This window comes from Emydura macquarii, unplaced genomic scaffold (assembly GCF_026122565.2).
Source record: "Emydura macquarii macquarii isolate MOO-44397 ecotype Brisbane River unplaced genomic scaffold, CSIRO-AGI_Emac_v2 contig_1551, whole genome shotgun sequence".
In the NCBI taxonomy this organism is placed as follows: Eukaryota; Metazoa; Chordata; order Testudines; family Chelidae; genus Emydura; species Emydura macquarii.
This window is the reverse complement of record NW_027131688.1, coordinates 3,682,651-3,707,841: the sequence shown is the minus strand read 5'-3', so window position 1 is coordinate 3,707,841 and position 25,191 is coordinate 3,682,651. Positions and strand designations below refer to the sequence as shown.

Genomic DNA, 25,191 nt, shown 5'->3' with positions numbered 1-25,191 from the left:
GGGCCCCAGGGCACAACAGTCCCGCCCCGCCTCTTCTGCCCATGGCCCACTCGCCACCGCATCCCTCCCCCCTCTCTTCCACATGCCCCCTGCCCCCACATGGCAAGTGACAGCGGGGGGGGGGCTGTGCGGGAAGGGGGAGAGCAGGGACGCAGTGAGGGAGCTGAGCGGGCAGGTCAAGCGGCGATGAGCGGGTCGAGCAGGGATGGACTTTGGGCGGGCGTGAGGGGGAGCCAGCCTCCCTGAAGGGACACTTCACCCGCCACCCATGGCCCAGGCCCCTCTTTAAAAAAACTGGGCAATTGCCACCCCACCCCGCCTCCCATCAGCATGCCTGACGACCACTGCATGCCGCTCCCAGCCGTTCGCTATTGTCTGTGCTTGCAAGGACTGGCCATACGCCGGCAAAGTGGCACTAGAACCTGGCCACAGGAAAGCAGCGTCCAGCTCCTCTCCGCTCAGGTACGTGTGCGCCTCAACTCCAGGGACTCTGGTCAAGGGCCCAATCCTGCCAAGTGTTAGCCGCACAAAGGGGACACTTGGCAAGACCAGCACACTAGAGACCAGCCGTAGCCAGCTGCGTCCTAGCCACTAGCTCCCATTTCTTTCATCTCTGTGCCGTGCTCCCCCAGCTGCGGGCGGCCGTCTGAATACCTGAAATAAACCTTTGTTCCGTGAGGGGAAGTCCACAGGGCTCTACAAATCAAGCATCACCATCAAAAACATAAAAGCATTCATCTTTCACTGACCAGGAATTTGGTTCTGCTGAGTGACTGACTTTTACCAGCAGTTATTAAACCTGAAAACCAGGGCGCTATTTAACTCTGTTTTCCTCTGTTTCTGTTGCATCAAATGGGGGAAAGGGGAATGAAAACCATCAGAGAAGAACATGTCTACCACAGACAATGGTCCATTAAGCAAAATTTTAAACCAACTAGTTTTCGGCTCTCTCTTTCTCAAATGCAATTCTGCTCCTTCCCTCCGGCTGGTAGCACTTTTATAACAAGTAACAAACAAAACTCAAGTGTATCAACACGCTCAAGGCATTGTTATACCTGCCATTAGAGGCAAACCGCCACAGTAAAGCTGAAAGCTTTTGGGAATTCTGTTCAAGCAAATGCTATAACTACTGTAATCCTTGAGCTGCTTTTAACCCACTGCAGCAAGTGCTTTGAAGCGATGGGCTCTTATCAGGCAGTGGAAGAGGCCCGGTGATTTTGCACTGCTCCGCCTTTCAGAATTCCATTGTGAAGATGCTTTAAGTTCTGCTTCAAGGTCTTTAACTTCGGCTAATGGCAGCACCATGCACAAGTCACCACTGAGTTCCTGGGTTTCTACGGCTGTTTAAGCAAACCTTCTGAGTTGCAAATGGAACATTTACTCAGGCGGCCAGGATTCTGAAAGGTGTCTGGGAAGAGAAGCCAATAATGAGGCTAAAATAAACTTGAGGGGAAAATCCTAGCTCTATGGACGTCAATAGCAAAACTTGTAGGGATTTCACCCCACATTTCTTGCCTTCTGCATTGTGCCCTTTGTGTCAGCTGCTGATCACACTGCCCATAACTGTCTCACTGTTACCTTGTGCGTCCCCTCTCTGTTAGATCACCTATTATCTCATCAGACTTACAATACAAGCTCTTTGGGGCATGGACTGTGCTATTACATGTCTGCACAGTGCCTGGCACATAAGGGCCCCAAATGGTAACCAAACAAAAAAAATCCTTAACTGGAAAGTGGCTTAAAACTATGCTCCTTCGCCTTGCCTGCACCCCATTGAATAGGAACTGAAGATGTTTCTTTTATGGTAACAACCATTTTCAGTTATCTTTGGTATATATTCTTCAGGCTAAATCTCAAAGTCTTTATTAAGTAGTTAGTCAGGCATAATTCAATGGGAATTGTGTCTGTTTTAAAGAAAGGATCGAATAAAACCAGAGGGGAGGGCCATTTTACACTTTCCCATTTAATCTTTATGTTCACACATTTGCTATTTACAGATTCCGTTTCCTGAAAGTACGCGTGCACACACACACTTGTACATTTCATCTCAGTAGTCAAAAAAAAAAAAAAAAGATAGCATAAACTGGAGGAATCAGCATAGGGTTTGAAATCAGGAGGTCCTGAGTTCTAATCCTGGCTCTATGGCTGCCTCACTGTGTGATCTCCAGAAATACTTTCTTTGTCACACTGTAAAGTTAGGATAATGATGCTTACACACCTGCCTTAGGGGATTCCTTAGTACCAAACCCCTCCCATCCAACCAGGACCATTGACCTAATAAAAGAAGGCAGGGTGGTCACCACCCACTGATATTGATTTGTGACTCTCTGGTTAGGAACCCCAATACAGAGTATTGGCCATCTGTTCCCACCTGGAAGATGTCATGTTCCTTTGCTGTGTCAGTCACATGCAAGGGATATAGCCAGGCTCATGGCTGCTGCGTGAGACTGACCTCTGTGCTGAGGGTACCCTGTTTCCACTAAACAGATCGCTACAAGACCATCGGACATTCAACCAAGAGCAAAGCACAGCAGCATCTCCACATTTCTGCCCTATGCTGATGGACTGACTGGCACAGCTCTAGTTTAGATTGGTCACATTTTATGGGCTTTGCAATAAAATGCTGCCTGGGTCAAGAAAGATTTGCTCGTTTTCTTTGTTGGCGATTGGGCCTGGAGGGGTTTTGCCTTCAGCAACTCAAGCCCATTTTCAATTTTTACAGTCAATTTGTCTTGAGGGGAAAAAAATAATTGATGAGGAAAGCCTGTGTACATTATTAGTTCACACAGGCTGAGAGAGACAGACGGGGGCTTACTCGAGCACTGAAAGCCTGGACTCAGGGCTCCAAACACCACACATTAGCTAGGACATTTTGGGTCTAGCTGATGTGGACAGAGCTAATCTCTCCATCAGTCCAAGGTGAATTCAGGAAAAACAGCCTCCTCTAGGGAAATGCTGAGGACACATTTGTCTTATGAGCTTGTATCACGGGGCGCACCCCTCACCGATGGGCTGGCACCTCCTCCTGGGACTCTGGGGATTAGCTCGAGGCCAACACCTCCCCTGTCCAGAGTTTGCACACCTTCACTCCAGCCATCTGCTACTCCTCTCGCAGCCTCAGGAACCACAGTGTCCTCTTCGTGGCTCAGCCCTCTGGCCGTGTCCCCGTCCGTGTCCCCCCTTCTGGGGGAGGTTTAGCTCATCAATTGTCCTAGGCAACCCTCTCGCTCAGCGCCTTAGTGCCAATCGCCCAGTGGCTGGCAGGGGAACCCATGCCTGCTCTCTTGGCCCAGACTGCTGACCTGAGCTGGCATTCCCTCTGGCCTCACTGCTCCACTCCTGGGCTGCTGCCTGCTGCTGGTTCCCCTTTGCTTCCCAGGTCCTAAAGCCTCCTCCTAGGGAGTGCCTGCAGCCTTTCCCTACTCCCCTTCTCCTGGGACCATCTGCCTTTTCCCAGCAGCCCCTTCGCCTTTTAACTCCTGGGCTTTATAGGCCCCACCTATCCTGCCCAACTGAGCCTCCTTAATCAGCAGCCTAATGGGTCAATTGGCCCATCTGGCCTGCAGAGTGAGTGTGGGGTGGTCACCCCATCACAGCTTGTCATGAGGAATTTGGGCCCCAGTCCTGCCCCTACTGGAGCACACTCCTGTTGGCCTCAGTAGCCTAGGCTCAGACGCAAAGTGTGCTAGCTGAGGGACATCTCTGACCCCCATTCCTGAAGTAACTGAGCACCTCACGTGCTATCCTGCGTTTATCCTCACAACACCCCATGGAGGTAGGGCAGTGCTCTTAGCCCCATTATACAGACTCAGGACTGAGGCCCAGAGGGGCTAAGCAACTTGCCCAAAGCCACACACAAAGCCTATGGCAGAGCAGGCACTTGAACCCAGGTCTCCCAAGTCCCTGGCTGGTGCCCCGAGTCATCCTTTTGGAGGCTTTTCCTTCCTTCTCGCTCGGGGATCTCTCATGGAATATGGCTGTGGCAGTGTGGGACGGAGGGAGTAAATCGCTTGACGTGGAAAGCAGAGGAATGGAATAGAGGAATGGCCTTTCTAGACCAAACTCAAGGGCCAGCTAGTCCAGTAACCTGTCTGAGAGTGACTCATACCAGATCCTTCAGAGAAAGCTGTAAGAAATCCTGCAGGAGGGAGATGTGGGGTAACCTGCCCCCCATGGAGGGCTCAGTCAGAAAGTGGCTTAAGGCCAAAACCAGGAGGTTTTAGATCCCTTCCAAAATTCAAGTTCATAACAAGAACTTCCTCCAAGTAATTCCATGGCCTGTGCTCTGCAGGAAGTCAGATCACATGACCACAGTGTTCACTCCAGGCTTTATAAACCGTGAATATTCACGTTGGGATTCACTGTTTGAGAATTCTCAATCTCGATGTCCATTAAATTGCCTTTAAATCTTGCCACTGCGGTGAAGCTGTACAGTAGTTTAGCACGTCTTCAGAAAGACTGAAAGGTTTGGGTAGCTCATCCACACATCTATAAACCGCATGGTTTCTTGAAATAAATAGTATCCCCATCATGAAACAAACTGCTTGAGTTTTAATGTTGTTCTCTAATAAAACATTCTAAAGGTAACTTAAAATGTCGAACCTCAAACTGCAGCTCCAAAAGCGAGCACAGAACAGCTACTTTACATGCAGATGGAGCAGACAGCACCACAAAGGCCAATGGAGAAAACAAGCTGAAAGCTGGCAAAAGGAAGCAAGCAAGAGCATAAAGAAGCACTTTGATGGAAATAATCTGGTGCTAGCATACACAGGAACAGTAGGGCAGATACTGGAATGGAAATCACATTGTTTCTACTGCATGTCTACTAGCTATGCTGCAAAGATAAACCAGTAAGCCTTTCTGCAAGATTAATACACCCTTTCATAATCTAACGACATTGCATTTTACATTATGGTCTGATAGACAAACTGCTCGTGGTATGCACCAAAGCTGTTTTATCAATCAGTTGCCACTAATGGAAGGTAAGCATTGATAATAAATGTATTATTTTTTACTATTAATGTTACAGTTTTACTCCACAAGAGTTTTGGTTTTGTCATTTGTAAATGTAATTCTTATCTCTCCCGGCACTGGTAAAAACATTTTTGTAGGAAATATGTGAAACTGCCTTTTTCTGCTTACACTATTTCTTGTTGTCAGATAGGTTACTCATAGCATTGTTCTTTCAGACTTTACTGAATAGGGATATGCAAAAAAGTCTGAAGTCATATACAGCCACTACAGCTAGAGTCAATAAGACCAAACTATTTTTTTTTTAGCACTGCTTTTTACCCACCCACTATATTATCAAACTTTCCCCCAAAACACTGTGCATTGATCAGGCTGTAGAGCATATGCATGGAGAACCTATCCCATGCACTAGCTGAATCCAAAACATCTCGATCGCTAGACTTTTCTTTTCCAGAGGCAAAGTTGGACAATACATTTACTGCCTGTTGGGTCTGGGTTTGAACTTCTAATTCATTGAATAGATTGATGCAGAAATGTTTAAAAGCAGCATGTGCGATCTTAGAAAAGGACACAGAATAAAGTACATGATTTAGGTTTTCATCGCGGGGGGGGGGGGGGGGGTATTCTAAAACCCCCTGAAAGCAAATTAAACCATGTGTAATACAGCTGGCAACATGATGGCCAGGTTGGAGCACACATCATTAGCCTTATGGATTCCTCCAGAGCATATGGAGAGTAACTTGTCTGTATCCTTCATTATGTGTAATCTTGTTTTAATGCATATTTTAGTTTGTAACCTGCCCGTGACAGACATGAGGCAACTGCTGTTGCATAACATTACCGCGAACTTCCAGTCCCCCTGAAAATACTGGTGTAACCCTTTGGGGTTTAGCGAGTATGGCCCCTTTAAAGCTGTGTCCTGAGGGGAAGCAGTGCTGATTGCCCCCCCATCCCCACCCCAAAAACAGCACTTCCTCTCCCTGGAACAGAGTGTAGAGGGAGGAAAAGCAACAGGGAGTGTGTCTGGAGCTCCCTGGAAGAGGGCTGAAGCAAACAGGATCTCACACAGAGTGAAGCAGCTGAGAACCTGCTGGAAGCCTGAGAGGGACAGAACGGCCGCCCGGGGATGCCCCAGGACAGAGCTCAGAGGCGCACCAGGCCAGGGAGGAATTGCCCAAGGACAAACCGGAGCTGGACCCTGTACCACTGCTGCACAGAGCTGTAGGGGGCTGGGTGCACTGGGGCTTGTGAGTCTGCACTGGGAATAAGGAGGGAGGGTGTCGCTCTGGGTGGGTTTGCAGAGAGCAGCAGAAGAGGGCACTAGAAGGGTTTGCTGGGGAACGTTCACTGGTGCCGAGGACGACCAGGAGCCCTCAAGATTCACCCCCGGACTGGAACTTTGCCCAGGACTCCTGAACTGAGTGCAGACACATTGTTCAGTGTCTGCCCTTGCAGTGTGTGTCTGTGTTGAATGTAACCCTGTTTTACTGCTCCCCTACCCTTCCCCCTATGCTTTGTCTCCATTCATCCCTCTGTAAATAAATATTTACATTTCCTATATTCATTGTACTATTTGTGTGTGCTCTGTGAGGTGGGGGGGGGGGCCTGAAACAGGTGCCCCTAGGGGGGGAGGGACTTTCCCTGCTGTGTTTTCTTAGCCAGAGCTGCCTGCAGAGCAGACTCCATCTTGACCACGGGGGCACTAAGTTACACTTGATCTCACACACACACACACACACACACACACACACACACACACACACACACACACACACACACACACACACACACACACACACACACACACACACACACACACACACACACACACACACACACACACACACGAGTGATTTTCCTTAGTCAACCCAAAAAAAAAAAAAAAAAAAAAGAGCGATTACTGGAAGACGAGGGGCTTGACTCTCGGTGACCAAGGCTATGCTGGTTGCAGGGTTCCCAGAAGAGATGGAACCCAGTGAAATTGAGGAGTACCTAGATGCAGCGGCAATCCTGGGGAGAGTGAAGGTCCACACCTGTATTTACAGCCGGGAGGCGAAGGCGTGGTGGCACTATACCTCACTCCAAGGAAGCAGGTTTTGATAAGGTGCCCAAAGAGGGGCAAGGGGGGGGCACCTCCTGGACAGTTCTGGGGCCAGAGCAGTCCTCCGCTAGTGCATCTGTGTCACTGGAGGTGGATTCGTAGCACAGAAACTGCGAGCTCTGATGGTGGATGAGAAGCAGACAAGAGGAATTAATACTGGTAATAGATGGGACTCCAACACCTGCAGCACCCAGCCTGGTGGAGTGGGCCAGAGAGCTAGGGAACGCCCTCGAAGATGTACTGAAGTCAGCGTATGAAAGTGCACCACACAAGTGTTTATGCTTTCTCAGGTGTCACCTGTACCCTCAGGGGAGGATGATGAGACCTGGAAGGATTTTGCCATGCCCCTTGTCCAAGACTGGGAATGCTCTAATGCTGAGAAGCAGAAATGGGTGCGCAACAGTCTGAGGGGACCTGCCATGCGAATCACCCAAGTAATGAAAGGCTCCCAACCAGTTGCAAAAGTGCATGACTATTTAGCCACCCGAGTGTCCACGGCACCACTGATAGTGGTGAAGGGCAGTATTCACATTTCCACCACACTTATCAGGAGCCCCACGAACGGTTGTCAGATTTCATCAGGAGACTGGAGGATTTGCTGCAGCAACTAGTGCAGAAGGAAGGAAATCCCGCCAAGTGCACTGGATTCTGCTAGGTTGGAGCAGGTCCTCTGGGGGCACTTGACAAGATGGGTTGATGTTGTGGTGACTGCAGCTGAGGGAGCGAGGCCCAAACCCCCTTCATTCCATGATCTCATTTGAGAGATATGTGAAGAGGAGGAGAAATTGTTGCAGGTGAATGCAGTGATGCAGCTGAAGTGGGCAGGGAGTTGGAAGCTGGGGATGCATCAGTTGGAAGTGACAGAGGAAGAGAAGGACCTGGGCATGTCGGCTGATCACAGGATGACTAAGCTGCCAATGTGATGTGGCTGTGAAAAAAGCTAATGTGGTCCTAGGATGCATCAGGCGAGGTATTTCCAGTAGAGATACGACGGTACTAACACCTCCCTACAAGGTGTTGATCAGACCTTATCTGGATTACTGTGTGTAGTTCTCATCTCTTATGTTTAAGAAAGATGAATTCAAACGGGAACAGGTGCAGAGAAGGGCTTCTAAGATGATCTGAGGAATGGAAAACCTGCCTTATGAAAGGAAACGCAAAGAGCTTGGCTTGTTTAGCCTAACCAAAAGAAGGCTGAGGGGAGATATGATTGATGTATTTATACAGAGCAGAGGGATAAATACCAGAGAGGGAGACGAATTACTTAAATTCAGCACCAAGGTGGACACAAGAACAAATGGATATATACTGGCCATCAGGAAGTTTAGACTTGAAATTAGACGAAGGTTTCTAACCATCAGGGGAGTGATGTTCTGGAACAGGCTTCCAAGGAGAGCAGTGGGGGCAAGAAACCTAGCTGGCTTCAAAACTGAGCTTGATAAATTTATGGAAGGGATGGTCTGATAGGACAGCCTGATTTGGCAATTGACTGATCTCAGATTACTAGCAGTAGATATGCCCAATGGCCTGTGAAGGGATGTTAGATGGGTGGGTTCTGAGTTACTACAGAGAATTCTTTCTTGGGTGTCTGGCTGGTGAGGCTTGTCCACATGCTCAGAGTTTAACTGATCACCATATTTGGGGTCGGGAAGGAATTTGTCTTTCACCTTCCTCTGTAGCATAGGGCGTGGATCACTTGCTGGTGGACTCTCTGTACCTTGAAGTCTTTAAATCATTATTTGAGGACTTCAATAATTCAGTCTTAGGTTAGGGGTCTATTACAGGAGTGGGTGGGTGAAGTTCTGTGTCCTGCGTTGTGCAGGAGATCAGACTAGATGATCACAATGGTCCCTTCTGACCTTTGAGTCTATGAGTATCAGTGACACCACCGGGATGCTCAGAAAAAAGGGAGGAGGCCCCATCAGTGGCAGCAGCTCAGAGAGATTTGACCTGAGAAGTGGCCATGATGAAGGCTCAGGGCTACACTGTGTTACTCACAAGAGGGGAGAATAGCAGGCAGGGTGATAGCCTGTGAGAAGATTTCTGTTACAACTGTGGGAGAGATGGGCACTATGTCTTGGATTGCCAGAACAAGACAGACCACACAAGGGTACCTTGAAGATTGCAGCAAACCATTAGAGAGCTTCAGGGAAACACCAACGGGGATTTTGGAAGGAGCAACCCAAGACCTGAAATTCCAAGGCTCCCCAGCAACAGCCACAGACTGAGGTTACCCGGATGGGCTGGTAGGACCACAGGCTGTGGTTCCCATCTGTATAGAGGGAATTGTGTGAGGCGTTGTTGGACAGCAGCTCACAGGTCACCATACTATATTAATCTTACTACTGAGAACACCTGCAGCATTTACCCCTTGCATCTCCTGTCCAGCCTAACTGTCTGGGGAATATATCCTGCCCTTACCAGGGATATATCCTGTTGAAGGTCCAGTTTACAAAGGATGTTGCTAGGGTAACTGGAAAATAGAAATATTGGCACTGGTCTGCCCAGATCCAGAGGGAAGAGTATGCACCTTCAATCCTAAGGACCAATGCAAACCTGTTCCAGAGATTGGTGCAGAAGTGCCGTGAGAGCACAGAAGATTAGGGGTGGAAGGGACCTCAGGAGGTCATCTAGTCCAAACCCCTGCTCAAAGCAGGACCAACCCCAATTAAATCATCCCAGCCAGGGCTTTGTCAAGCTGGGCCTTAAAAACCTCTAAGGATGGAGATTCCACCACCTCTCTAGGTAACCCATTCCAGTGCTTCACCACCCTCCTAGTGAAAAACTTTTTCCTAATATCCAACCTAGACTTCCCCCACTGCAACTTGAGACCATTGCTCCTTGTTCTGTCATCTGCCACCACTGAGAACAGCCTCACTCCATCCTCCGTGGAACCTCCTTTCAGATAGTTAAAGGCTGCTATCAAATCCCCCCCTCATTCTTCTCTTCTGCAGACTAAACAAGACTTATGAGAAGAGATTGAGGGAAGCAGGCTTGTGCTCCAGCCCCCTAATCATTTGTTGCCCTCTACAGCACTTTTTGCAATTTGTCCACATCCTTTCTGTAGTGAGATGGCAGGGAACAACTATCTGCAGGAGCTGCCAATACATGCTTTATGTAAAGCCACATGCCGGTGAGTGAGTGTGCCCCCCATCCCAAGAGGGGACCAAGGCTAGACTTTTGGGAGGGGTAGTGTCCAGTTTGGGGATTCCCCTGTTCCTGCCAAGCGGAAGAATGACCTGTGCAAGAAGTTAGCCAAGAGGAAGGCTGTTTTCTCTACACAAGTGGGATGTTGGGGGTGCTCACGCTATGGTGCGCCATATCCAAATGCAGGATGGTTGGCCTTTTCAAGAGGTTGAGACGATTAGCCGCCCCTGACATCAAAGATGTGAGGCAGCACCTACAGTAAATGGCCCAAGCAGGTATCATTGAGGAATCCAGGAGCCCCTACGCATTGCCAATCATAGTATGAAAGAGACGTGACAAGTTGTGCATGTGTCAACTATTGCACTCTGAACCAGTGGACAATCCCCAACCAATACACAATACCCTGGGTGGATGATGCCTTGGATAGCCTGAATGGCAGTTCCTGTTCCTCTGCCCTTGATCTCCACAGTAGATACTATCAAGTACCTGTGTCACCAGAAGACCAGGAGAAGATGACGTTCATCTGCCCTGTGGGGTTTTACCAATTTAATCGCATGCCCCAGGGGGTGTCTAGGGCTCTGATCACATTTCAGCGACTCATGGAGCAGGTGGTAGGGGACATGAACCTGTTAGTGCGTCTGGTGTACCTGGATGACATCACGGTGTTTGGATGCACTTTAGAAGAACATGAGACTCGGCTGTGTAAAGTCCTGGATCATTTAGAAGAGGCTGGCCTCAGGTTATCCTTAGACAAGGGCATCTTCTGCCAGACATTGGTGCAATATGTCGGACAGTGTCCACTGATGGACCCAAGAAGGTGAAAGCGGTAACCACCTGGCCAAGGCCCACGACTCTTGAATTATAGTTGTTTCTGGGATTCTGCAGCTACCACCACAAGTCCATAAAGAATTTTTCCCACATCATGCATGCACTCAGAGCTCACCAAGAGGAACCCACCCCAGCCTCAATACTTTAATGTAGGTGCGCCTTTCGAAAAGTGGTGGACTTCTGAGTGCGAAGAATCTTTCTGTAAAATCATTCGTCAGCTCACTCAAGCTCCTGTTTTGGTGTATGCCGATCCCACCCTGCTATATGCACTCCATGTTGATGCAAGCTACACCAGGTCAGGAGCAGTCCTTTATCAAGAGCATGAGGGCAAACTCCGACCAGTAGCTTTTGAGAGTTGAGGCCTTGCACCACCTCAGAGAAAACTACCTTGCTCAAAGGGAGTTCCTGGCATTAAAGCAGGCCATGACAGAGAGGTTCCATGACCACCTCTATGGAGCCAAGTTCATCATAAAGACTGATAACCCTTGGATATACATGAAGACAGTGAAATTATGCATAGCAGGACACCGGTAGTTAGCGGCACACTCTGCCTGTGGTACCAACCCAGCCAAACAAACATGGATGCAGATGCTTTGTCTCATTGGCTTCACACTCAGGATTTATCACCCAATGATTGAATGAATGTGGGGACCCCTGAATTTAGAGCTTTATGCCAACTGGTATCCATAGTGAAAAAAAATCCAGCCAATGGATCGTGAGTGATTGACTGTCTTGGGGCACCACTAGAAGTCATACCCACAGTCTACTCAAGTTTTACTAGAGTACAGGACCCTCAGCTGCCCAGACTAAAGGATCAAAAGGTGGAGTAGGCCCAGTGAGCCAGTCCACGCATGGGAAAGGGGAAAGGATCCAAAGGCTCTCTCAGCCAGAGGAGGCCCTTTTGCTAAAGAAGTGGGATTGCCTATTGGTTCGGGATGGATGACTTTATCAAGGGCAGAAGCATCCAGAGGCCTCACCCAAAGCAGTTGGTGCTACTACAGAAGTACCGGCCTGCCACAAGTGAATGGGTCACCTGAGAGTAGAGCGGTTGGAGGCCCTAGTTAAGGCAAGATTCTATTGGCCCCAGATGTGGGGTGACACCGCCCATCATGTTCACACCTGTAGCAGGTGTATCTGACAAAAGGCTCTGCCTAAGCAGACAGCTCCTCTTGTCTGCATCACAAGTTCAGCACCCATGGAGCTGGTCTTTATGGACTTTGTCATTAGAGCCTGATCACCAGGGTACTGCAAATATCTTGGTGGTGAGGGACCATTTTACATGTTACACCCAGGCTTATCCCACCAGAGATCAGCAAGGTAAAGTTACACTGGCTTGTGGATTACGATGTGGCAGGTGGAGGATGCAGGTTGTGTGGAGCAGCTGCCACTCTCCTTTAAGGAAGTGGAACATGAACGCAAACACGATAAGGCTAGCTCCATTTTAGAAGGCCAGGTACTGGACTGTGGTAAGCTGTAGTTTACAATAGGCTCAGATTGTTGTGTTATGTAATGTTTAACCAGTACATAAGGGTTTGTCTACACAGCCGCTAGACACCCACGGCTAGCCCATGCCAGCCAACTCAGGCTCGCGGGACTCAAGTTGTTTCATTTTCATCCCTGTGAGGAGGGAGGGTCCCACAGCTCAGGCTCCAGCCTGAGCCTGGAAGTCTACCCAGCAATGAAACAGCCCCTCAGCCCCAGACCAGCAAGGCCAAATCAGCTGGCACGGGCCAGGCGCTGGTGTCTAGTTGCTGTGCAGACACACCTTATATGCTAAATACAAGTGTCATTGCTTTAATGCAACCACCACCGCATGTCTCTACACCTGGCAAGGAAGAACTCCAGCAGGTGGGCTGAGACCTCATGAACAAGAGTTCAACCAAAAAAACTCCCTACATTTAAGCTCCTAAGCCCCATCTGTGGACACTAAAAGAAACGGCTGTATTCTCAAAAGTGGGGCATATGCAAGACATTCCCATGAAGTCAATGGAGACAGTTAGGTGCTCAGCTTGTATCTCATGGCCTGTCTGTTCAGCACTTTCCATGCTGTGTGCAGGGCAAGTCTAATGCAGATCTCAGTGAAGTCAATGGAAAGAGTCACTCACATCACTGGGTTTTGGGTCAGGCTCCTACGCATTTTACCAAATAATAGAGTCGGCCAATAAATGGTGGGGAGAAAAACTGCAACATTCCTTCAGTTTTAAACGGAGTTGTTATTTTCCTAATCCACCTCTAGGATTACAATTAGAAGTGTTCCCATTGCAAGGGCAACCTGGTGCTCAGGTTTAACTATCAGGGTTAAGTAAGTAACCTCCCAGGTCAGTCACAGGACCTTCAAAAGGTGGCAAATCGCCCTGTGACTGAGGAACAGGAGGCAATAGAATTATGTATCCACCTAGGAGTTTTGATTGGGATGTGCCTGTACTGGGCGGGGAGGGTTGTGGCTTGCTACAACTTTCACTTATACATGTGGGGTGGGAGGGAAATGCATATGTGGAATCTACAAATGAAGAAGCCTTACAAATGTAAATGAGCAGAGACTCCTGCAAAATTGATGCATTGAAACTGCATATTTCTGCCTTTGTAACAGCAAAAATCTCAGCATTTAGGAAAGCCTCTTGCTGCACTTTAGATGAAAATCATGCCACCGCTAGTTTTCAGGTCAACTGAGCGAAGATATTCCCAACCTGGATGGTGGCACAAGGTCGTGATCTCATGTGACGCAACATCTTAGCTGACACATTCTTCCAGTGTCAGACGATCATATCACAAAGTGAAATAATGGCGGTCACGTGTCTGAATTACAAACAAATCAGTTTGGTGAGCCTCTAACCGAAGCTCACAACCCCCAATACAGAAGTGGGTATCACAGTCACAGCCGCCTGTTATTCTTGCTTAGTTTGTTTTTCTATTCTTAGCTGACAAGCTATGCTTGCCCCTGAAAGCATCTGTGCTATCTCTGATTGACTGCAAGAATGCTTATTAATGAAGACATAAAAAAAAGGACCATTTAAGCTGCAGGAATTCCCACTAATCAAGTATAATATACAGAGCACAAATCACTGCCTGGCAACCAGTGCAAACAGTTTATTGTTCTTAATTATTGCTCCTTGTTTGCTTTCCCCTGCTGTGGAGTGATGTTCCACCCCACCTGTGGGAAATGCAGATCCCTCTGTAAATGAAGAGGAGACATGACCCCTGGTTGTTACCCCTTTTTGACCTGAGCAGTTAAACAGACTGCAGGACACTGCAAATTGGCAGTTAGGAGGTGAAATGGATGATGAATCAGGTACCTCTTTGATGCCCAAATGTACAAAGTCCTGTTTTCCTGCAGACAGCAGGAACAAACAGTGAAAGTGTCTTTGCTCACAGCACCACACCCCTTTCCGGCCAACACTTGGCTTTCCCCCACTACCCCCCCCCCAAAGTCACTCTACCATTGCTTTTGTGGCTGGGCCCTTGGCTATCTGCAGCCTTCTCTACCAGCTTCATTGGCATTTCTCTCACTGTCACACACACGAAACAATATCCCACAAATCTCCTCCATCCACATAGCTCAATTTCTGCTTTGCATGTGCCTTGCTTTTCTTTGGAGCAGTGACGTGTCTGTTTTGGGCAAAGGCACCAAACGTTTCCATAAAAGGAGTTTAATTGTTTCTTTCATTTATCCCAAGGGAAGGACATTTGTTACATTCACCAGCTTCGATAAGGTTTAACCTAACCCACAACATTACTGAATCCTTTTCATGTTACACCCAGCAGCAACAAATGAAAGCTAAGCTATGCATGGTGTAAGCTTCAGGTTTCTCATTTCAGTCGTGTTCTGACCAATGCAACAAAACCCACGTATTGTAAACACAACTCAAACTCACATTTCCAAGTTAACTGCTATTAGGACATTCACTATCGAAAGGCTTTTTAGCAAATAGCCTAGCCTATAAGAACCATAAGATCCAGAGCGGTTTGGAAATCTGTGTCCTGTGCTTTTATAGTGTGTGGGTAATAAATCAAAACCAGTGGTTTATCCACAGCTCAGGAGAGAAGCGGTGCTGTATCCTGTGTCTTCATTATTTGTCTTAGCTTCAAAGCCCACGGCTATTGGGAAGCTTCAGAACTGAGACAGTATGAAGCGCCTTAATCACCAGAATAATCACGAGATGGTAGTGTTGCGTTACCCCCCTTTGGGATATCAAAGTGCAGAGCACACTCAAGAATGATGTGCATCCGAGGTTTAAAAATCTACAAACTCCTTCCACTAAAACCACCTCCCTTTTCCTAGTCTATTCTTTGTCATGCCATTATATCATGGAGGCTAACAAATGCAGTCATGGCTTTCATGTACGGCACATAGACTGTCAAAATACAGTACGTAGTATCCCTTGTGCACAGCATCTGCCATCTTACACAGGTAGTATAAACAGAGGCAGCGTATTTAAAAACATGTTTTTCTTCAGTATTGCTACTGAAGTCATATGGAGGCAAATCCTGCCCTTTCTCCACAATTCCTGAGGATCAGAACTGATGAGGTTCTTTGTGAGTGTAGAACTAGAAGGGACCTTCTGCGTCCCTGACTCCAACACTGCTGCTAAAGTCATTACATCATCTCATTCATACACTTATCAAGCTCCATCCTAAAACCAGTTAGGTTGTTTGCCCCCATTCCTCCTAGGAGAACCTCACTCCTCTGATCGTTAGAAACCTACTAATTTCCAGCCTAAATTTACTCATGGACAAAGTACTGTTGGGTATGTGGAGACTGGATTTAGGGCTGCACAAGACAGAATCAGAGAAGATGAGGGTTGCAAGGGACCTCAGAAGGTATCTAGTCCAACCCCTCCTCAAAGCAAGACCAACCCCAACTAAATGATCCAGCCAGGGCTTTGTCAAGCCACACCTTGAAAATCTCTAAGGATGGAGATTTCACCACCTCCCTAGGTAACCCATTCCAGTGCTTCACCACCCTCCTAGGGAAAAAGTTTTTCCTAATATCCAACCTAGACCTCCCCCACCACAATTTGAGTCCATTGCCCCTAGTTCTGTCATCTGCATGGGTATTTGGCTTCACCGTATGATAACTTCCAGGCCAAGTTTTCAGCCATTTTATGTAATTTTTGCACACAAAACCCATCAAGACCTGAGTTTGCACTTGCAGATGGAAATGGGATTCCCAACAATCTGGTACATTTTTCAGCTCTCTGCCCAACTTACTGAGGCACTCTGACACAGATCCCTTTGCAAATACAAAGTTAGAGCCATGGCTGAACATGATTCAGGATAACCTGAATCATTTTTAATTTCTGATCACCTTTTCATTATTTATATTGTGGGAGTGCCTAGAAGCCCCAGTCACAGATTGGATTCCCATTCTGCACAGGACTGTGTGCACAAATAAAGAAAAGAATTTACACCCTAGATGAAAGGTGAGCAGCAACGGTTAAATACAGACATGGGAACACAAGATAAGGGGACAATGATGGGATATCGAGAGCTGCTCTTGGTTTGATAGGGCAATGTACGCTAAGATCCAACCCATGGTCACTATGGTACTTAAGGAGAATATTAATGCACCAACGTACAAGGCTCATCTTTTGTCTTTTTTTTCTGAGACATAAGAAAAAAGATTTTTCCAGAATAGACCAAACTCCAAGCTACCTTACACTTTTATCAGCTGCACTATTCAGAGAGAAATGATATTAACTTTAAGTAAAATGAGTCAAAGTCATTCTTAGATTAATTCAGTCTATGTAATTGATATGCACACAAAAATTGATGCTAATTAACTTTAAGGTCTGCTGCAGCGCAGGGACAGGAAATTGAGAACTGAAGCTGCATCCTTAATTCACCTTGCCATGCCTGTGACTGCGATGATCATGCACTGTTTAGAGAACAGAGAGAAACCTTGGCCAAAGAGGCGAGGTCAGTCTGGAATTCCACTCTGAACATGGGAGTAGGACTGGGTGAAAGTTTTCCATTGTTCCATTTTCCACGTGTTTTTCAATAAAAAACGAAAAGCGTTTTCAACAAATGATATTTTTCATTGAAGTATCTGCTTTCTGAGGAAAATTTAAACTTTCCATCAAAAAACTAAACACCCAAAAGAAGAAACATTTTTGGTTGGGGGCTGAAAGCTGAAATATGTTGGCCAAAACCTTTAAAAAATAAAATGTTGCTTTGGAAATGCGGCCACAGTATCTCATTGGAGCTGTAGTTATGATGCCTCATGCCATCATTCTCCTCTATGGGAGAAGCACCTGAGCCAGACTACATCTCCCATAATACATAGCAGCCATGTGATTTTCCCCATGATGCACCTTGGCCTCACAGCAAGAGGGGAGACTGATGCATTATGTGGATTGTATTCCAGCCAGGAGCACACATATAGAAGGGAATGAGAGCATGAGGCACTGCAGTGGCATTTTATGGATCAAAATTCAGTTTTTGCCTCAACATTTTCATTTTAGTGTTATAAATTTCTGCATTTTGTATTGAAAATTTTGACAAAAAACCAAACCTCATTTTTGTCTAAGTTTTCAGTTGGAAAACATTTTCTAATAGCTCTACTTGGAAATTCATCGGGTTTTATTCTTGTTCAAGTGAAACTGTTACCCTTCCATTTATGCTTTTATGGTAACCTGAAAGATAAGGTGACAGAGAGAGAGAGAGACTGTAGCTACGTAAAGGAATTGTGAATGACAATAGCTCAAACTCCCTGAAGGTGAAAACTGTATTCCCTAGGACTGTCTCCATGGGCTTGATCTACTGCTTCTGGCCCCCAGCTGGAATGTGGGTCAGTCTCCCCTGCTAAGTGTCCCATCAGTTCAGTCCCAAGCACAGCATTCCATTGCTTCATTCCTTGGAAAGTAGGTAAGAATCTCCCCACATAACCGCCTAAAAATATTGTGCCTTTCCACAGCAAAGGAAACATTGATTGTCAGTAAGTCTTGCGTAACCGAGGAAGTTCCAGAAGACCAGGAGAAGGCTAATGTGGTGTCAATTTAAAAAAAAAGTAAACGGGCTGACTCGGGTGATTATAGGCCTGTCAGCCTGACGTTGATCTGGACAAGATAATAGAGTGACTGCCCATTGGCTGCTTCTCACCCAGCCCTGCTTAACCCCCTCTTGGTCAGTGCGGGTAGATACCTCACCCCATGATCCAATGGCTGGAAGTTGAAACTAGACAAATACAAACTGCTAATAATGCACAAATATGTTTGACAGTGAAAGTCGTTAACCCTTGGAACAATTCACCAAGGATTTTTTACATCAAGATTAGATGTTTTTATAAAATCTGCTCAGAATTATTTTGGGGAAGTTCTGTAAATTTCAATCAATGGAAATATTTTTACCTGGTTTATTCATATGGTGAAATTGGACATTTATCGTAAAATCCTTCCAAGCTTACCTTTAGGAAGTGTTTGCTTCGGTTATGAGGAAAGTCTCTAGCAACAGGGTTGAGAGGGACTTTCCTAATCTAAACTTTGACCATAAAGACATTTAGCAAGCTGCTCTTAAGATGTGGTCCTGGAGATTCAATATACCAGTTAGAAAAAAGTAAAACCAAGGTACATAATGGAAGAGAGAAGAATTTGGCTCACGGCCATCAGCACTGTTGCAGGGACTTGCAAAAAGAGAAGGCAACAGAGAATCAAAAGGGGCAAAATTGGACTAGAGGGTGATTTAATTTGAAATTAATTACAGAAATTATGTAATGGGGAAAGATTTAGCTAAAATTAGTTTATCTGTATTCAGAATGAGATAGCATGACCATAGCCCAAGTCTTCTGATATTCCTGAACCATATTAACATTCTCTATTATTGCACATATTTCATTTGGTAGCTTCAGTGACTGAAATATTTGGTTTTTTAAATGAAGACAAATTGAGGTCTGCAACGTTAGCTCTTTCCCCTTAGTTAACCTCCTACCAGAGTACCCAATGGCATCTCCTTGACAACAAAACTATCAGTATCAGTCACAATAGCAGAACTCAAGCTTAACATGAGCGAGGTAAAGCATCGTTTAAAGCTGACACAATCATAATGGCTGACCTTGAGCTGCTTCTGAAGAAAATGAATTAGCTTATGGAAGTAGTCAAGTGGAAAGCTGAAACTATCATTTTCTAAAGATACTCAAGGTAAAAAACCTCAGGGACAATCTTTTTTCAGTTTCTGAGACTTGATTAACTGTCTTAATTCAGCATGATTAATGGTTTTCAGATCTCAGGGGCTCCAAGTTCTACATGCGGTATTAGTGGAATCTCTTGAACTAAGTTTCTCCAAAGAATACCGTAAGCTGCATAAGTGCCATAGTTTCAAGTGCCACTGGCAGAATGTATGGTGTCTGGGCCATTCTCTTGCTAGGAAAGGCATATCCGGTTACAGTTACCCTCTCCCCTCCACCAACTTCAATAGAAATGGGGGTTCTCAACAGAAAAGGCATCACATGTCACATCAAACAGGAAATGGTTTTTCAGCAACAGTCTCAACCATTGAAATGTCATCCCTGACCATCTTGGCTAATAGCCATTGATGGACCCATCCTCCATGAACTTATCCAATTCTTTTTTTGATCCCACATACTTTTGACCTCCACCACATCCCCTGGCAACAAATGTCACAGACTGACTGAGCTGTGTGAAGAAATACTTCCTTTTGTTGGTTTTAAACCTGCTGCCTATTCGTTTCATTGGGTGACCCCTGGTTCTTGTGTTACGCAGAGGAGTAAACAGCAATTTCCTTATACACTTTCTCCACACCATTCATGGTTTTATAGACCTCAATCATTTCCTCTGTTGGCTGTCTCTTTTCCAAGGTGCCCAGTCCCAGTCTTTTTAATCTCAGATGGAATCTGTTCCATACCCATTTTTGTTGCCCTTCTCTGTACTTTTTCATTTCTAATATAGATTTTTTTGAAATGGTGTGACCAGAACTGCATGCAATATTCAAAGTGAGAGTGTACCATGGTTTTATATAGTGGCATTACATTTACTTTCTTATCTCTTTCCTAATGGTTCTTAGGATTGTTAGCTTTCTTGATTGCCACTGCATACTGAGTGTATGTTTTCAGAGAACTATCCACAATGACTCCAAGATCTTTCTGAGTGGTAACAGATCTGAAGCACACAATAAGAGTCCACTAAACAGTGGACAAAAATCACCTGTTGTACGTTCCGGAGTGTTAAAATAATTAACGCAGATAAAACCCATTTTACTTCCTTCAGCGAACACAGAGAGGTGTTTCCAACAGGTCTACAGGGAGGGGCAGTATCAGAAACACTTTTTGGTCTTGCAAAACAAAGTTGTCAATGCATAAAGGAAGAAGGTGGGAGAAAAGTATCAAAATATTGTCCAGCCCTCTCCATATTATTATTATGCCAGATCAACACATATTGTCCCAAATGAATGAATCCCATTTGTTTCTCAGTGAAAGAGTGCTTGAGAATAAAGGACAAGGCTCCCACGGAGATGGGAAACTTTCTGGTCCCAGTATAAAGCCATTAAAAAGTGACAGAATATGAAGAGAGATATGCACACATGCAGACTCAGAAATAGGATTATTGTTCTGACCCAGTATGGCCAATCTAGCCCTGTGTCCAATCTTCCTTCAATGAATGCCCTTTACATTTCTATTAAAAACCCACTTCAGACTATACTGCACCAACTTAAATTCATATACACAAGTCAGAGAAAAAATATATATTACCAACGCTCTAGGTGAAGGTGGTAGCACCATCTCTAATTAAGGTTGCCCAACACAAGCACTTCAGAACAGGACATAAACTTCAGCCCAGACATTTAAAAGATTAAGCTGAGGCAGACATCCAACAAGACAGACAAATTGACTTTTTCTAGAAATTCAGGCAAAATGGTTCAACTGTTTCTGAAAATGAGACTAGGGAAAAATGCTAGGTTTTTTATTTTTTTAACATGGGCAAAACAATGTATGCCCATGCTTTGGAGCAGAGTAGAAGACTGGGACAAGGAGCCACGGCAGAGGAGAATTGAACTAGAGACAGGTGATAGAGCAGAGAGAAACCGGGACTGAGAGTTGGGGTGGAGGGAGCCTACGGATTGGCTGGGCAAAGATGGAGCCATGGAGTAAAATTGACAGGACTGGAGGCCACCAGGTGTTGTTGGAGTCTGTGGGCGGGGGGGAGAATAGGGATAGACTGAAATTAGATGAGGTGCTGGGAGAGAGTGGGACCAAACACCAGTGGGGTGTGGAAGGAGGTGAGGGTGTGACAGATTAAATGAGAATCCAGGGGAGAACTGGAACAAGGAGAGGGGTGCTCTGGAAGGAACTGAATGGTTGGACAAGGAGCAGAGAACAGGACGAGGAGCCAGTGGTGAGATAGACAAGACCGGGACAGATTGGACATGAGCACAGAGAGTTCACATGTGGGGAACATGGACACAATGGGCATGTCTGCTAGAGCATAGCCTGTCCCAGAGCCCAGAACGGGACCCAAGATTCCTGAGTCTCACCATGCCTCTGTTACCAAGGGTTCCTTAACCCAGTAACTGTGTGTCTGAGTCGGTATCAGGCCATGCATCGGGATACACAGCCCATCCCTCTGTTCTATGGCTGGCAAAAAAAAAAAATCCAAACCAAATGCTTTTACTTCAAAGTTTTACTTTTCCTGTCCTCAAGCCATTCCTACTGGAATTTTTATTGCCTATGTCTCAGTTTATTCATTTAAGCACATCACCTACTGTAGGTGATTAGGGTACCCCAAAGGTCAGGGCACTTGATAGTTATCCCCACAAGTCTGAGGCAGTCTTCAGGTGGTTCAGCCACATGTTTCTGGATGGCTAGTCCTTCCTTCTGTGCCTGGAGATCTTTTGAGGTGTTCACAAAGTGATCTGCTGACGCAGACTCACTACCTCCCTCTTATACGCCAAAAGTTATAGAAACATGTCAATCAAGAACAGGTTACATGACTAACCAAACAAAATTTGTCACTGGGCAGCAATAAAACTTAGACAGGTAACACAAAAGATATAGTTAAGCAAGTGATCTTGAGCTGTTCATTTAGTAGCTAGATTTCCCCATAGCTGCAGTTCTAAAATATATCCAAACTTCCTGTTTTTCCACGGACATCTGCCCCAGCATATTCAGAGAGAGAGAGCACTCAGAGTCAAACTTACTTCACAAGTCCACTGTCTGCTGCCCCTTTTCCGAGTTGTCCTAGTTATGCTAAGTTCCTGCAAAGGACTGAAAATGGCTCAAAGCAGAAAGCAAGATAATGGGTAGCCCACTCCAATAATTGGAAGTGGTTTGGACACTTGGCTGATTGATATTTGCTGGTACCAGATGTGCAGGGGCATTTTAGCAGTGAAATCACTGGAAAAAGTGCCCCACCCCCAGTGCTGGTCCACAAAGAGGATAACAACCAGCTACCATGTCATTTACTCCCTTATCTCAAGTGGCAGAGGGCTGAGTGGTGGATCTAAAGGTTTTTGCCTTGCGGATATCCCAGATGGGTGTCAGTATGATGCCCTATGGAGACTTTTTCAATTTGCTGTTTTAAAAACCTAACGAATCACACACATGCGCCTACCTACATTCAAAGAACATTAAGATTGTGAAGTCAAGGACTCAGAAGTTAGAAAATGACAGAAGGTTGTCTGTCCAACCTGAATTCATCCCCTTGTGCATGTGGGTAAACACGCTCACTGCTGGGCTGCCTGTAGTTGGGGGCAGTGACATTTCCTATTCTCTGTGGATGGACACAGAGTGGGACCAGTAACACTAACCACTGGCTTACATACATGTTATAAAAGTCTTTAATTACATGATCATGTGCGGTTTTCTCCAAATGACCCGACTGGGGGATTAAAACATCCAGATCCAGACCTGACCTTGTTATGCCCATATCTAGATATATTAATTCAGATTGGTTAAAACACCAACCAAAAGTTACACACATGCCTTTAAATCAGAGCCTTGAAAGTGCAGGCCTCCTGTGACAAGCACATCTGCAAGATGGCATTGGAGGTTCATTTGCATGGTTTCACCAATTTTCAGACCCAAATCTGCTCCAATTACAAGGTAAGATACATTTTCTCACTGCTTGGTCTCCAAACTCAACCTAGGCTCTGCAGATCAGACTGGGTCTTGGTGGCTTGTACTCCATCAATTAATCCAGACCACAGGCCAAATTCTGCCCCCAGGTACACAATTGAAACCTAACCAGAGATACCATCAGAAGCTATTACAATACATGTTGCCCCCTCATCCCATGTCAGACCCCAATGAAGTTATTTGTATCCCACTTACACCCCCAAAATTATTTAAAACATAGTGCCCATTGCTTCTTTTACCCACCCCACAATAGGACTATAAAGCCTCAACAGCAACATGGTATTATGACAGCACGGCATCCACCTTTCACAAGCAACCCTTCTGGTCAGGTTTGACTGCAGTCTTAGACAGTCCCAGCCCTGGTATCAGGCCATACCCCAAGGGCTTCCTCCTGGAAGCAATGGTTTCACCCTCTCTGGCCCTTCTGGTTCCAGCTCAGCCACCAAGTAGTTCAGATCCCCTTCTGGGGATCTAATCACTGTCCAGTTGTAAGGGAAATGGCCTATGGTGGAAGGAGGGAAGAGACTCAGATCCACCCACTACTCCAGGTCCCAACCCAGGTACACTAGGAATAGCAGCCACATGCCACCATGTCACTTTAAAAAACTACTTGCAGTTCCTGGGCCACTTCCCCCTGGTTCCACCCTTCACCAACAATTCACCCTTACCTTAGGGCCATTCTGTATGCAGGCCCAGCAGCCAGTCAGGAGCTCTGTCACGCACCCCAGTCCCTGCCAGCACTGAGCTGTCCATGGCACTGCAGTTTCCCAGTAGCCAGCCAGCTACATTCCTCAGTCTCTAACAAAGAACTGACTCTAGTCTGCCCTGCAGTGCCTTTTTATACAGCTGTCCTGGGCCCTGATTGGCTGCTCCCTGCAGCCTCTCTGATTGGCTGCTTCCCCTGCAGCCACTGTAGGTGGCTTGCTGGACTCCTCTACTTCTCCTTTCCTGGTACTGGTGTGGCAGGAGCCTGAGGCCTCCAGCAGGGGGTCTCTGGGCCTAGTCTACCCCACCACAGGCATTCAAATGGGCCTCTAGAAAGACTAGCCCATTTCCCCTATGTGGAAAACTGGGAAATATTTGTATTGCTTTTTACAAACATCCTATGTCCTTCAGTGTATCTGCCTGCCATTATTACTACCCTGCCTGGATGCACAGTTAGATCAAAAGGGCTTGTTAAAGAAACCCAGCAGGAAAGGTTAAAACAGCGGCCTACATCAGGCACATTCCCTCCAAGACAATAGCCATGCTAATAGCTGGGAAGAAGTGGAACTCTTCAGCTCCAACCCTGGTAACCCTCAGCTGTTTGCCAAGGCTGAGCCTCTGGGGCCCAAAGACACTGTTAAAGAATCTGCTCTCCAGAAAGGCAGCTGTCAGCAGCTCTGAGTTGACACAGAGACTGACGGGGAGCCAGGGGTCTGCTGCAAGAAGGCTGTATCTTGGTGCCCAGTGAGCATGGAGGGGCAGCTGGGGCAGGGGGGATAACCCAGAGACCCAATGGGAGAGTGGTTGGATTGTGGGATCTCTCCCCAGAAAAAAGCAGAGGTGTGGGCTTGCAACCTGAAAGAGAGGCACTCGGGAGACTGGAAAAGGGACTCAGAAGGGGCAGCCTGGCCAGGAACTGTGACTATCTATGCCTATCTTCCCTAAACAGGTATATTTTGGGGCCCCTCCCACACAACACATAATAAAAAGTGAATAGGGGAACCCTTGAGCTGCTCAAGACCCAAAGCAATTGCTTAGTCTGCTTATGTCTAATGCCAGCTCTGCCCTTTTAAGAGCCTGGGGAAAGGAACATTTTAATGCATTTAAGTATGCACCTGAATGCTGAGACAGAGAAAGAAAAATAAAACCAGTAACAAATAGCAAATTACAATGGGAAGTGTAGCTTAATGGCTGGAACACTGGTTTGGAATTCAGGAGACCAGGGTTCTACACCCAGCCCTGCTGTGGGTGATCTTGGGCAAGTCCCTTCGCCTCTCTGACTCAGTTTTCCCCATCTGTAAAATGGAGATAATGATACTGATCTCCTTTGTAAAGTACTTTGTGATCTACTGATTAC

General features: G+C 46.3%; 1 long non-coding RNA gene across 1 annotated transcript; it reads right to left on the bottom strand.

Moving 5' to 3' along the window:
* Nucleotides 1-1,007: 1,007 nt before the first annotated feature.
* LOC137157690 (uncharacterized) lies at nt 1,008-23,930 on the bottom strand. The gene is made up of 2 exons (XR_010921187.1): nt 23,798-23,930; nt 1,008-1,408 (listed from the first exon to the last, which is right to left on the bottom strand). It is a non-coding gene; the product is annotated as an uncharacterized lncRNA (long non-coding RNA).
* Between the last annotated feature and the right edge of the window lie 1,261 nt (nt 23,931-25,191).